Source organism: Chlamydotis macqueenii, chromosome 6, assembly GCF_036417535.1.
Source record: "Chlamydotis macqueenii isolate bChlMac1 chromosome 6, bChlMac1.mat, whole genome shotgun sequence".
Lineage (NCBI taxonomy): Eukaryota > Metazoa > Chordata > Aves > Otidiformes > Otididae > Chlamydotis > Chlamydotis macqueenii.
In genome coordinates, this window is record NC_141561.1 from 7,929,242 (window position 1) to 7,943,155 (window position 13,914).

General features: G+C 43.1%; 1 protein-coding gene across 1 annotated transcript in view; it reads left to right on the forward strand.

The window, feature by feature from the left end:
• Positions 1 to 1,319: 1,319 nt before the first annotated feature.
• NCKAP5 (NCK associated protein 5) overlaps positions 1,320 to 13,914 on the forward strand; it is a 398,473-nt gene continuing 385,878 nt past the window's right edge. Inside the window, exon 1 of the mRNA XM_086751339.1 lies at positions 1,320 to 1,365. The gene's annotated coding sequence lies outside the window, so the exon portion shown is untranslated. The remainder of the gene's footprint in view (positions 1,366 to 13,914) is intronic.

Below are 13,914 nucleotides of genomic sequence, written 5' to 3' on the forward strand. Positions count from 1 at the left end.
AGACATTGAGGTGTTTTGATAACTGATCCTTTCATCTCCATCATCGTCGTCTGTGCCCTGTTAGTACAGTGTGACAAATAACATATTTTTTCCTCCAGTACCTTTAAAAATAGGTTTTGCTGCAGTTGGGAAAGTTATTTTGCAGTTTAATTTCCATAGTCAGAGACTTTTCCTTAGCACAGCTTCTTATGACATTAGTTTATTCTGCAGGTAGATCAGTTATACAGAAAATCGCAGCGGTAAATATCTACTAGGTATACAGGTTTTTGTAATCACTCCCTGACAACATCTGTCAAAACAATGTGGGAAAATCCTGGCTTGCTTTGTCATTACAGAATGGGACTGTTTGTTTATTCAATAGAAGAAATAAAGCATATTGAGAGGAGGCCAAAAGAGTCACACTGACTCAGTTACTGAGACTTCCAGCTTCCAGCTACAGGATATTTTGGTTCCAGCATTTCACATCAATAATAAACAATCTTTATGGGAACCATCGAATGATAAAAATTAGATCATGAATTGAGATCTTGGCTATGTATTTTTTGATCTGTTGTATGCTATAGTTTACATTAGGGTCTATCTCAAGGCTGGGAAGAGGCAGGTTCTGTATCACAGCATTTCAAATAAACGTTTGCCAGCTATGTGAGATACTATCAATAATTCATCAGCATAGTTCTTCTGAGATGGTCTGTTGATGCAGACTGTCAGAGCACATGGTAATAATATGAGCATTTATGTGATTTACAGATCTACAAAATAGCAAATAACCAGAAATTTCTTCAACTGACAGTATGCATAGGCTCTTGAACATCAGAAATAGCGTGTGTGACAGCTGCGGCGTGTATAAATCATGGTCGGCTGTTTGAAGTGTTCTCTGGGTGTAAGTACATGCACTTACACTGGCATCTTCATAGTCCATTTCCAATGTCTGATTGACAGATTGTATTTTATGTAATTGTGCTTTTTCTTGTGTTTTTATTAACTCTTCAGCCCCCCGAGGTGTTTGGTGGTTATAGTGGTATATCTTGGTGAACAGAGTTGGCAGAGCTCAAAACATGACTGTTTCCCAGCCATGCGGCGTCGCCTGGGCCTGCGAGTTCTTTAGTCATTTGGGTCTTCGGCAATGTATTGGAAATTGTGTTACGCAAAGTGATTTGTTAGATTTTTGCATGTGCTCTTGTTCAGTAAGAAACTTAGAAATGGTGACTCATATGGTAATTTATTTTTCTGTCTTGACGAAATTCAGGTGCGAGGCACTCTTTGATTGCAGCTATGTGAATAAGTGCCAGTAGCAAGGGGAAGAGCTTCCTTGTGTTGCAGCTGAATTCCCATCTTCGTACCAGCCTTGGTCCTGGAGCTGTTCAGGTCTGTATGGTGCAACAAAGCACTGCCCTAACAACAAACTGAAGTTGTTCCCACTTGTCCAAACCTTTCATTTCTGAAGACTGATCTTTTAGCAGTGTATTTTAATCCTGAACTGGCTCAGTACTTATCAGACCCTGCACACAACCAGCTTATGAATGTGTGATTTGGAATGTGAGATAAGAAAATGTATTTACACTAAAAGGAGTGAGGACCGCTGGCTTTTTTTTGGTCTTTTTTCCTCTGGCGTAATGTGTAGGTAAAGCTCAATTCAGCTTTCTAGCACCAGCATGGTTGCTGAGTGCTGTGGAGGCAGAGGACCTCTCCCTTGAAGCTGTATGTTTCAAGGATACTTAGCAGCTTGAAGCATTTGAGAAGAGCAGCATTTTTGTGGTGAAGGAAGTTCCATTCTTCCCGTGAGTGTGGCCGCTGGGTGCTATTGTTCACCCTTGAGCAGGAATGAAGAAAGAGTAATGGGAATAGGGGACAATCTCTGGTTTTCCCTTAAGATAGGAGAGGGGATGATACGTTGGGTTCCACCTTGTTTTCCTTTCTTCCCCCATGTAATCCCATGAAGGCACTTGTACAGTAACTAGGTACATGACTGAAAGCTGTAGCTACTGGGTAGATTTCTGACGGCGCACAAGTGCCTGAGGCTTTAAAGCCAATCTGAGCAAAAGAATTGCCTACTATAACCCTCTTCAGTGAATGTTGATGGGGTTGGAACATCCATACACTTGGCTCAGTATAGACAATAGATTTGATTTTTGTATGGGGTAAGTTTAATAGCTTTATATCTTTCATTACAGTAGGAAATAAAAGCAATATTCAAGAATTTAAGGGTATTTTGTGCAAGCACAGCACACATCACTGTGCTGAATGATGTGCAATAGAAGATCACATAACAGCCTTTTTCCTGGTAACTCACCTGAATGTGACTTCATTTTAACCTAGGATAGCTGTGGCTGTGCGTGCTAGCCCAGCTCTGCCTCACCATTACCCACAGGTTTCTCTTCCTCCCCTTCTTTTCACAGTGTCCCATGATTGTGTGGCCACAGGGTGATTCTGCTCAGCGTTAGTGTGTCCATCTATATGGACAGACAGATTCTGTGTGCGTGAGCAGCAGGGATGATTTCCATCTGGGAGCTGAGCTGAGTCACCCTTCAGCTGTGTGATGGGGCACATGAGAGGAGACGGGACGGCAGTCCTGGCATGGGGAGAGGGACTGGTCCATGCCTTCTGGCAGCATCTCATGCAGCACCGGGCCCGGTGTAATGCGAAACTGCGACATGAGTGACTGCGGATTTGTGAAACCGCCGCCGTGCCTCATTGTTTCTGTGGTTTTGTCCTGAAACAAAACTGGTTTTGTATGCCCTCCGCAGCATGCCATGACTAAAGTGTTTGTCTGCCGTTCCCTGGAGGCTGGGAGATTTGCCGTCTGAGACAGGACTGCACGATAGGGATCAGCCACAAGCAGGGTGTGACTTGCCCCTGCGGTTTTGGGTCTTGTTTGGGAATGCTCTTTGTGGAGTGTCCCTCCTTTGGCGGCGCTTGGCGCAGTGCAGCTCGCAGTACGCTTACCCGAATCCCGCGGAAGGTAAGAGATTCCCGTTGACATCAATGGGCTTTGGGTCAGGCTTTTAACCGTGGTATTAAATATGTGGACAAGAGGCAGTTTCTGAGCAGCTGTGACACAGACACTAATGAAGCAAGCTCTGTACCCCATGCAGGGTACATCTTGCGACGTTTTCTGAAATTCTCGGTTGCAACTCAAGTTTTTTTGAAAGGAGGGAGATTTTACCTAAGCAAATGTGTAAATATGTGCCTTTAGGAAAGCTCTACTAAATAAATCCATTATGCTGTTGTTCAATTCAATGTATTGTAATCTGTTAATATCTTGTTTTTAAATATGTTTTGGATAGAAAAAAAGTACACGTTTCCATTTGGCACTGTTGAGGGGAAGCAGTAGGGCTGAAGGCAGAATGTTAGGCCACTTTGAGAATGGTGGCAAAAAAACCCCAATGCACTTTAATATTTATTAAATAGCTGATGTTCTCAATGAAGCTGAGATTCTAGGGATTGCCCCACCCATGTACAAGCCCTTGCACATGGCCTTGTTGAACCTCATGGGCCCACTTCTCAAGCTTGTCCAGGTCCCTCTGGATGGCATCCTGTCCCTCAGTTGTCAACTGCACCACTCAGTTTGGTGTCATCTGCAGACTTGCTTAGGATGCACTCAGTTCCTCTGTCTACATCGTTGATGAAGATATTAAACAGTGCTGGTATCAATACGGACCTCTGAGGGACACCACTTGTCACCAGTCTCCAATCTGGACATTGAACTGTTGACCACTACCCTCTGAATGCAACCATCCAACTAATTCCTCATCCACTAAACAGCCCACCCATTGAATCTGTATCTCCTCAATTTAGAGAGAAGGATGTTGTGGGGGACTGTGTCAAAGGCCTTACTGAAGTCCAGGTAGACGACATCCTTAGGTCTTCCCTTGTCCGCTGATGTAGTCACTCCATTGTAGAAGACCACCAGGTTGGTCAGGCTTTGCCCTTGGTGAAGCCATGCTGGCTGTCTGGAATCACCTCCCTGCCCTCCACGTGCCTTAGCTTAGCTTCTAGAATGATCTGTTCTGTGATTTTTTCAGGCACAGAAGTGAGGCTGACAGGTCAATACTTCCCAGGATCCTCCTTCTACCCTTTTTAAAAATGAGTGCAGTGTTTCCCTTTTTCCAGTTGGCAGGGACTTCATCTGACTGCCATGACTTTTCAAAGTTCATGGAGAGTGGCTTGGCAACTACATCAGCCAGTTCCCTCAGGACTCTGGGATGCACCTTAAACTTACGTATGTTCAGTTTCCTCAGGCGGTCGTGAACCTGATTTTCTCTTCCAGTGGGAGGGACTTTGCCCCTCCAGTCCCCATCTTGCGGTCCGTCCACTCGAGAGGTGTGGGAAGAGAGTTTGCCAGTGAAGACTGAGGCAAAAATGTTGTTGAGTACCTCAGCCTTCTCCTCATCTGTTGTAACCAGTTTGCCAGTCTTGGTCATCAAAGGGGGTACACTTTCTGTGACCTTCCTTTTCCGGCTGACATACCAGTGGAAGCACTTCTTGTTATTCTTGGCATCTCTTGCCAAGTTCAGCTCCAGCCATGCCTTGGCCTTGCTGACCCCATCCCTACACAACTGGGTTATACTTTTCCCAGGACACTTGTCTCTGCTTCCACTGCCTGTGCATTTCCTTCTTGCCCTTTAGTTGCCCAGCAGTTCTCAACTCAGCCATGCCAGTCTCTGGCCTTCCTTTCCTGATTTCTTACAGCTGGGGATTGAGAGCTCTTGCGCTTTATGGAGAGCATCCTTAAAGATCTGCCAGCTCTGTTCTGCTCCCTTGTCCCTGAGGTTGAACGTTTATGTTCTGCTTGTGTTTTGATAAATCTTCCTTCCAGGCATAAGGTGTAGAAACTTTTAATTAAAGCTGAAATTCTAGAGCAAGGGGTAAGTGTTGTGGTAAGGTGCAGACGTCATTGTGTAGTTCCTAGACAGAAAGAAAAGATAGCTGTGAAGTCGGTACACAGCTGAGGTGGCTGGTTAGGCTGCTGGAGCGCTCACGTGTACTTGGTCGGGTAGAAGACATTCCAGGTGAAGATCTATCTCTGAGATAGATCTCTGATGCTGCCTTCCTCCCAACACCTGCGCTATTTTCCTCAAAAATACTTCCAGAATATGCCATCTTGATGGCAACTATTTTCCGTAAGATATCCATAGAAAATGAATACTTCATAGTTGGAAAAAGTAGAATTGATAGTTTTGGGGTGACTCCTTGGCATTTTCTGGAGAAACCAGGCCCAGGAGCTGTGGAGTAGTAGAGGCAGCCACAGGAGTGCTGGTGTGGGAGCTACACTGTTGTTTGTCCTCTGCTTTGGCATTGTTTTGGGCAACCAGTTTTCTAGTTCATAGCACCAGGCGACACTGCTGTTCCCCATGGAAGCAGGGGAACATGTAAGTATATAAGGCATGACCCTACCCTTATTTTGAGTAAATTAAAGTTATGCTGGCTTGAGTGGCTTGAGAGACAGATCTCCCTTGTGAGGGGGTCTGAAGTGCCTGGTGTCAGACAGCCCTGCTCCAGCACACTGCCCGCCTTACCCACAGCCCCGTGCGGTGTGGGGCGGCTCATCCCAAGCAGCTGCTTGGATAGCCAGCAATTGTGGTTTCAGCTCCTGACACCAAACTTTTCCGAACAAAACCGGCTCTGCAAGTGTGATGTGCTGGAACAGTGAGCTAAAGTCATTTAATCTCCCCATAAGGTTTGATTCTCCACTCAATTTAGGGAGAATTATGCCTGAGTCAGGGCTACAGGAATAGCTAAAATCCAAATTCTTCCTTCTCTTTCTTGAAAACTGATGATAGTATGTTAATAACTGTACAGAGAGCCTGCACATGTAGACTAATTTGCAAGATGTATATAAATGTATGTAACCTTCAAGGGCCTTGACGCACACTGTCACTTGCTAAGTTTGTTATTCTAGGTGATACTATCAAATGGCTGCATATGTATTTAAAAATTCTTGTGGCTGCAGGGAAAATATCAGAGCAATGAGGACATTCTCACTAAGCTGGTGATTAGAGAGGCCTTTTTGGCAGGCAGAAAATACAGGTTGCTTATAGCACCTGCGTATACTTGCATGTCTGTGATCTTCTAGATTTTACAGCGTTTGGTGTCTGTTCTCTCCTTGATATATTTGCAAAATTCATATGATGTTCTTCTGGAAGTTCTGCTGGGTGGAGAGGAAATACAGCGCCTAGTACAAACAGTTCCTTGTGAATGCTGCATTCCTACATTAATCTGTCATTTAGAAAAAATGTGACTCAATAACCTATTTTTAGCACAGTTTCTGACAGTAATAATTAAATATATTTTTAAAAATCATAACATGTAGTGTTAAACCAACTCCTGTCATTATATTTACCATTTCTGTTTTGCGTGTACATAGTCCCCATTAAGTTACAGTGGCATTTACTGTTTATCTGGCCCAACTATCTGGTCACTGAATCCTTCTGAGAAGAGGGGAGGAGAGGAAAGAAGACACCAGGCTTACTTGTGCTCAGTTATGCTGTATTTTAATAACGTTCAGCTTAGTCCTGGTTGTAAATTTCTGGTTTGTAATGCATCTATGTACACTAATCCAGTATTTTTCAATCTGTTCTGGCGGTCAGGATTCGGAGTTTGGTGGAAATTTTCAGGTTTGTTAGGTAGCAGCTGGAAAACACAGTGAGCATTCGTATTGGATCAGGCAGAGATGCTGAGATTTATTTTGGGGGTTCGTGGTGCTGCAGGTGGAGGGAAAAAAAAAAAGGTGAACTGTAAAGTTAATTAGGAGGAAGTGTCATCTTATCATTCGCCCAGAATTGCTGGGTCTTAAAATAGTAAATAATCAGAGCAAACTTCTTATGAACAAGGCGAAATTCAAAAATTACCATAGGCTTTTCAAGCATTCATAAATTGACTTTTTCAAGGGGGAGTGGTAACCCTGGAGGTCCTGCCAGGTGAATAAGCTATAATTAAGTTATTAATCTGGGACATTTTATAAATACTGTTTTTCATCGGTTTCATTTTATGGAAAAGCTTCTGAAATGTGTAAGCCTTAAAAATAGAAATGTAGTTTTATGGCCTTGACTACATGGAGAAGTTACTGCAAAATTAGCAGTAAATTAATACGATACAGCTATTCCACAGGGATTCTCTGTGCAGATATTTCTAATGGCCTCTACATGGTAAGGTGGCACAGAGTGACGACTGTACTGTCCTGTCTTATTTTATAGCAAAACCTTCACGGAGATGGGCCCAAAGACTGTCTAGCTCAGTAGAATTACTCTAATTTGAAAGTATACTCAGGTGTAATGCTGACCTTGCAATGGGAAAGAGAAAAGTCTTTTATAGCACATATTTTTTTTAATATAGCAGAATACCTAAGTTTCCTGTAGAATAAGAATGACTATCATCACTTATGTTGATATTGGTTTAGATAATTAGATTATATCATGAAAGCACACATCAGCATTACAGTTCTGGCTGAAATCCTGACATTTTGAAATCCTTTGAGTGGCAGAAAGTCCTAGGTATTAATTGGGCCTCATTACAGAAACAAAAAGAGATCTTGATATGTCCTAAGGCTGCATAACAGTAATTTCCATCTGTTTAAAGACATGTGCCAAAGATGGAGCACTGCAGAAATTATTCATGTCCAAGCTTCTGGGATGTTTGGAAGAGCTCTGAAGGGAAGTTGTCGATATTGTAGACAATAAGCAGAACGGACCTTATTTAAAATTCTTAAACATTGTCCATTTACCTGGGGCATCATAGAAAGAATACTAACCAATAATGACAACTCATACAGAGTAAGATTCTCTTCTGCATGCTGAGAACTGCTGTGTCTGTGATGTTGGAGGGGTAAGAAAGCAGCGATGGGGCAAGGGAGACCTCAGAGAAGCTGCTCCAGGTGTCTGTGATGGCTGACCTCTTGGCCAACACACAAGACTCTATTGAAGTAGTTCAGCAGAGCAACCTAGAACATAAAGTACAGCAAGAATATCTGGGTTAAAACTGTAAAGGGTTCATCCTTTCAGAATGTACCCAATATACAAAGCAAGTGCCTCTGGCCAGTGACAGCTAATCCCTTTCATCAAGGTGTATATTCATGAGCGTATGAAAGCTAAGCGTATGGCACTCAGCCTTTGAAAGCAGGTTGGAGTTGCTCATCTGAATTGCTAAGATTGTATTTGAGGTAAAGGGAACGCGGAGCAGGCCCTAGCAGTGCTCGTCAGTATGCACTTAAGTTTCTTTAGCAGGGATAAGAAGACAGTTAACTGGCCCGAGCCCTGGCCCTTCATTTGATCAAAAAGCAAGGGTGAGTCTTGCTTCACGTTGTCACAGCCCATTTCAAAGTTGGTGCTCAACCTCAGAGCTGCTTTTATGCTTTCAGCTAAGAACGGTGTTTTAGGATGAATCAAATGAGCTCGCACCACGACTACGAAAGCCTTTTCAGTTTGTGACTTACACTGTGAAGATAAAGCATTTTCCTGCTTTCTCTTTCTGAAAGTATAATGGACACTTTTGATACTTCTGGTGGTCATGCAGCAGCGTCATGCGGCGATAACTGAGCTGGTTTGGAACCTGCTTGCTGGGCTGGGGCAGGACTGAAACCGCGCTCGTGTGGGGTTCTGCTGAGGGTATTTCCTGCATTCTGCTCCATGACGGCGAGCTAACGTGGCCAAGTTGCCTCCCAGAACCGCAGGAACTTACTCAAAGCTGCTCAAACATCTCTGCAAGCCGTTGCCCTGCACTGTGTGAATACCACCTAGCACCGCTCTTCTGCACTTCCGTGCACTTTCCGTAGTCACATGTGTTGGCACAAAGGGAATGGAAAATGCAGCTACATTGACTTGCTAGCATGCTACAGGACTTTGTCATGTTTAATTCCAGATGGATAAAAATTTATCACAGATCTACTGTTGTCTGTTAGTCACGTTTGTGTTTATACTAAAATCACTGTGCAAAATTTGGATTGTGGAATTAAAGTAAACAGTGAATAACAAATATGCAGGGATCTGTGGAAAGATTTGAGAAAAGTTCCATGTAAAATATGAGACCCGAACTTGGACAGTTATTTTATTTAGATCTAATTCACATGGAAGTCAGCAGCATCTGATTGCGTTTCTCTATTGCGGTTGTTTCTTTTAACCATGGTTTCCTATTCAAACAGCTCTTTGACATCAAAATTATTCAGTCATTTTATTTTAATGTGTGGCATTAAGTAAGCTGGGTGGCAAATTGTCTTCTCAAACAGATTGACTTGTTTTACCTGTGGGGAAGGAACAGCTGAACAGCTAGGAGGGAAATCTGCCAGTTCAGAAAATTTATGGTAACTCACATAGCAGAGATGGAATCGTTTGTTTTTGAATGCTGGTTTGCTTTTGATGCTTTTAATCTAACTGAAGTCTTTATCATACCATTTGAAATTATCCGCAGGGGTTGAGGCTATCACTGAAACTTGCAAAAGTAATTGATACTTCTTCTGTGTTGTTCACTGTGTTTATATGATTACAAGATGAGTTTTTCCTCTCTTTATAGCATGCAATAAAATCTTCAGTACTGTAGCGGAGAAGGCAGTGTGATAAACCAGAACAACCTTCCTTTGATATACCTGCCCTTTTCTACCCAGACAAACAGAATGGAGGGCTTTTTTTCTTTCAGGAGAACGAGGAAACCTTTCTCCTCACCAAAATAATTTCAAGCTGTTTCATCATCCTTTTTGTAAAGACACACTTTGGTCTCCTTCCCTGGAAAGTGTGTAGCTAGCTGTTAGGAGTTGTTATATTTCACAGATTTAAAGTAATCATAGCATATTGTTGAAATCCTAGTGTGTGTACAGTTTATTACTGCTTTCTACAACAACCCAGGATATTTCAAGAGGACAGCAGAGAGAGGCTTGAGGACTTGTATCGAGGTACTGTTGCGTAAGACTTCATGGTATTGTCCAGGGCTCTGTTGTCACTACTGGGAGCAGTAATTCCTAGACTTTAATTTGTTGGTGGCTCCACTTGAGCTTTAAGCAAGCAGTTTACTCCATGAGCATTTTACCTGTGACATGGATCAACTTTCTGTGGATCTTAGGGTGCTATGAGACCAGAATACTGGCAAGGCATTTCAGACAGACTGTTGGTGATAATAGTCAGTCAGTAAAATAGGATGCTTTTATCAGCTTACATTGTATGTCACAGTATGGAATTGTATGGTATTACAGTGAGGCATGTTGCAGCTCTTCTTTAGTAAGTCCTGTGCTGGTAGCGCTTTGAAGATGGACTTAGAGGCACATGGAGAACTTTAAATGAAACTGATATATATCAAACAGTTTCAGGATTGATGTTTTCTTACAGCCTTTGTGAAAGGAGGGTGCTGAGTGCCAGCTTTGGTCACTCTGTTAGGCTACACGTGACCTGATGTGGTTGGGACCCATGGTGACACTGATGTATCGTTTCCACAGGCATCGTTTTGGCGTGACCGGAGCTACTTGTGGGTATTGATTAACTGCATGTGTGAGTGCTTTGGCAAACAGAGCGGATGGTAGGACTGATCAGATTGTTACTAGCTCATCATCAAGGGATCGATAAAACACGTGAAGGTAGATAGCAGGGAAGATTTGTTCCCTCCTCAAGATCTCTCTGCAGCAGGAGCAGGACTTGGCCTGTTTGTGCAGTTTCCCTATTCCAGTGAAGATAGAAGTAACCATACTTTAACCCCACAAAAAAAACCTTCATGTGGCAAGCACAAGGAGGACACAGACTAAAAGCCTGGCAAGGAAGAACGTAGCCTGCCCAAGTCAGTTTATTGCTTATTTTTCATCCACAAGCAGCAGGGAGAGGCGAAAGGATATCCGTCACAGAGAGACACATTATCATGTGGGGTGAAAAGGTGGAGCTGGGTTTACAAATGGCTGACAGGTAGATGGCAGCTTTCGATCATCGCGATATCCCTGTGAGAACTCCATTCTGATGTTGTGTTATCACATTTGATGTTAGGAGTGCCACATGCTCGCTTGTTCAAGGGAACTACTTGGAACAGTTTGTTATATTGTGGATTTGCATAACATGTTTAAAGGCAATTTAAATAAAATTTAGTTCTGATTTATGTAATCTTCTCTGAAGATTTTTTTTCTCTTAATAAGTTGATGTGCTGTTACCTCTGTGCCGCAAGGCGTAAGGCTGAAGCCTCCAGCCAGATTCTTATCTCCATCTGGTGCGTGCACATGGGAAGACCATTTATAAAGCCATCTGAAATAAATAAATTGTATTCCTTATTTGCTCTGTTTTATCTGATTACCATCTCCTGTAACAAAGCAGGAGCTATGAAATTCTATGACTGAGGGATGAAGAAAGCTGTTCTAGCACTTACTCTCACTTTGGGAAGATGACCTTTCCTTTGGTGTGTAAAGGCGTCAGGACGGAGCAGGACAAGGTTAAGCATCGCGTCAAGAGCGCAGGGCTGTATAGCTGGCAGTTTCCAGGCAAGAATCTCTGCTCTGACATGTACAAAAATGTAACTGATTACTCTAATCCAGTGGCCAGTTCATTGATTAAAAGGGCAAATGGGCTTTCATCCAGGAGTGCAGCAGAAAACAAACAGCTAGGCTAAAAACCAAGACTATTTAACCATCTGAAAGAGCATGGAGCCATCACAGCTGCTGCAGAACCTGTCACGACTTGGCTGCCAAGAAGCCAGATGCTTGCATCAGAGGAATGTGTGTTTCACAAGCCGATACCTCTGCTTCCTGACACACAGCGACATGTCCGAAAAGGCAGAAGTAGAGCGAAAATTAGTCAGCCTTCCCAGTAGGTGCCAACCCTGCTGGAACACTGACACCTGTAGAAATACACATTTTCATCAGAAATAGATTGTAGAAATAACCTTCTCCTCTTAATAGAGACCGTTTTCAATAACCAACAGGGGACCACTCTCCATATGTGAAGTTAAACACTGCATAACTGATTTAATGATTGGATCCATTGGAATCTAAATGTGCGGAGGCTTACCCACGTGATTAAAGATATACAAAAGCCCTTGGACGCACATTGGTTTTGGGCCTGCTCCAGAGCCTACTAATGCCATTGATTTCAGTTAACTCTGGATAAGGTCACTGTTGGCTGAATCGGTTGCTTGATTCCAGAAAAAACAGGAAAGGCAAAGAAGGAATAATGGCTTAGCCCATGGAATTAATGAGAGCCGGTGCTATGTACTTGCATTTAGTAATCACATTTAAAATGTTTCTGAGTTCTCTTGTAAGTCAAAAATCCGGCTTCTGCCTACCTCTTCCAGTTTCAAGTGGCAACACTCAAAACAGACTTTGTATGATTTGCTTAACATCATATTTTACAATGAGGCAATTTATAGTGAAAGCCAATGTCCTTTAAAGACTCCCATCAATTTTCTCTGATGAATGCTTTTCATAGAATTCTACTGAAACAAAAATTATGGAACTGAAAAAGATTTAGAAATTGATTGCAAATCACTGCTGTGGCTGGAAAAATTGTATATGTTCATTTTAGTTCTCAGCTCACCTGAAAAAGTTAGATAAAACATTTCATTTTAGCAATTTTTTTTTCTGTATGTGTCAGAATAGAGTGTCAAGGCTTCATCTTGACACGTAAGGACAAGATTTCCCACTCTTTATCAATGTCTTCTTCCAGGAGGTACAATATCATCTTTGTAGCTGCTGGAGTGGCAGCTACTGGGGAGCACGCAGGTCGGTACAGAAGGGTGTCTGGGAGTGGGGAGCATGGCCGTGCCAGGCATCGAGCACAACTGAGAAGGGCAAACCAGACTGATAACATCCCGTGACCCTGTGTGTAGCAGGATGGACGATTGAGTTATTGTTATGTGTTATTTGCTGTTTTCTCTGAAGCTTGAATTCCTAAATGGGACAGAGGAGAGAGCTGTTGTTTGTTCCAGTGGTAAAATCTGCCTTTGCTAAAGACCTTTCTCCTATCCCTGATGTACAGGGGAGGTAAAAAGCTTTGAAAAATCACCTAGTAAGGTTAAAAACCAAGCTATCTTCATGATCAAAAGCTTACCAGCCTGATCAAACCGCTTCAACTGAAGGCCCGTTTTTGACAGTGAGTATCTGAGGAGATTCAGACACCACCCCCTCATGCTTCCTTTTATTCTCTCCACATAGTTTTACTTGGTTCAGTTGTTTATCCTCTCTGCCAGCTACCGTAGGCTTAGAAAAGTGTTTACTATGCTAACTTGTGATGATCCCACATGCTTGCAGGTATTTGTTTTGCGAGACATACTTAGCTGTGTTGGTAAAAGTGAGAATCATAGTGATTTTCAAAGAGCATTTTGCTCTTCAGTACCCTGGTGTCATTCGGGAGAGATTTCCGTGATATTTTAGGAACCAGCTCAAGACTTCCAACCATGTGCAACTCCAAGGAGGGTGAATTCTGCAGCCTGTGATTTATTTTACTATTTTTTTAAATTTGCCCTCTGGTGATCTGAGTATTTATTGTGGGTTAAAAATATAACAGGTTGGGATGATGTGATATTACAATCTGTTGGGATTTTAATGTCCTGCAGTTTAGTCCTTCTAGGCTAAACTGCTATTCTTTCTGGCCTTGCCCCAGGAGTAGTGTCAGAGGGCAACACGAGGCCTTCAGGCGGCCCGCAGGCCCGCCATCCGAAGCCGCACTGATCCGTGCAGGACTGGCGGCACGGTTACATGTCCCTCGGGAGAAACTCTCTCAGCTTGTACCTCCTCCCTTGAACTTGCTGAGCTGTGAGGCTCATCACCTCGTACGGCAGCTTTATGGCTCTGTAATGAGCGGACCCGGAGGCACCTGAGTGGCAGCCATTTTCTGCTCTTGTGCTGGTAAGAAGCGAACATGCGCGTCGGGCTTGTGCAACCGCAGAGACTTCAGGAAAAATGTTGGGCAGTTTAGGTGGCTCGATCCCATCCACTTATCACATTTTCTGAGACAATCATACCTT